Here is a 1,575-nt window from a genome sequence, read left to right on the forward strand (position 1 = left end):
CGATTAAGCTTTAAAGTTGGGCCTAATTAACCAATGAGAAGCGAGTTTCTGTGAACTAAATTTTAACAAACGTACCAAAAACTCTCAATAGACACAAACCGAGAAAATTTTTTTTGTTAGCTTTGTCACTAAAATTTCAATAACAAAACTTATTTTCTAAAACAAAGTTCACGCACTTCAGTTTCCATGAGAATTTCGGTTACGTAAATTGTAAAAAAAAAATTTGGTCTGCAGATTCTTGAAAATGGAATTTTTTATTTTTCTGAAAAGAATTTTCGATGTATAAAACCACAAATGTTGTGTCAACATACTTATGTTGGTAAGTAAGCAATTATTGAAGAATTGTCTAGGTCAGAAGAAAATACATAAATTAAGACGATAAATTTTAATTAAAAATTGGGCATACCTTTAAATTTCTTTAACTGTATGTCTGTCTGTTTGTCTGTAGTCTGTATTCTGTAGGCAGGATAACTTTACAAAAATTTATCAGATTGGATTCTGCTTTGGCACACTTTTTTAAGGCCGAAAAAGAATAAACAAGTTCCTAAACCAGCTATTTTTGATCAAAAATCAAAAAGTGAAGACGTTTTCGAAATTTTTGAAACCACTTTTTTTTAATATTCCAAAGTTCTATGAACTGTTATTAATACTTATCAGAAACTCAAACAATATATCCTTCTAACTTTTTTCAATAAAAACAAAATTATCAGAGTTAAAGCATTTTCAAAATCCAAAAAACCAAATTAAAATAAACATTCTAAGCCAAACAAAGTATGATATAAAAAAGTCAAGAGAAGAAAAACGTTGATATTTGAAAGCTTTACAAGATGATCATAACAACTTTTTTAATTTGGTCAAAAAGTGGAAAATTCGAAATTTAATCGTAACAAAAATGTTTGAAACCATATTTTTTCAAAGTTTCAAAATTCTATGTACGATTATTTATAGTACTCAGAACCTCAAATAATTTATCCTTGTGACTTTTTTCTGTAAAATGAAAATTCTCAGCGTCAGATTATTTTCAAAATCCAAAAAACAAACTACAATGAACATTTTAAGCCAAACAACGCATGATATGAAAAAGTTAAGAAAAGAAAAACGTTGCTTTTCAAAAGTCCCACAAGATTATGATAACAACTTTTTATTTGGTTGAAAAGTTGAAAATTCCAAATTTGATCGTCCCAAAAATAATTAAAAATCCGAAAATTCGATTTTTTGGTCAATCAATGCAAAATACGAAAAAAATGAGAACGCTAAAATTGCGCGTCCTGGAAAGACATACAAATTTATAATGAATCACTTTTCGATAGGACGCATAGATTTTGTTTTTAGTCAAAAAGAAAAACATTGAAAAAAATACATTTTTTTGGATTAGCAACACAAGCTACGAAAAACCAAATACCATCTAACGGTAGATTATGAAAAACAGAAACAATGTCAAGAGGAACTATAGAATGTTTTTTCGTTACTTAAATATGTTGGAATAAGTCATTTCGTATTTATCACTTTACAAAGCTGGCGCCACCTATACATATATGTCAGCGACTTCCCACTCTATACATTGTAAGTTAGTTC

This window comes from Belonocnema kinseyi, chromosome 5 (genome assembly GCF_010883055.1).
Source record: "Belonocnema kinseyi isolate 2016_QV_RU_SX_M_011 chromosome 5, B_treatae_v1, whole genome shotgun sequence".
Classification (NCBI taxonomy): Eukaryota; Metazoa; Arthropoda; class Insecta; order Hymenoptera; family Cynipidae; genus Belonocnema; species Belonocnema kinseyi.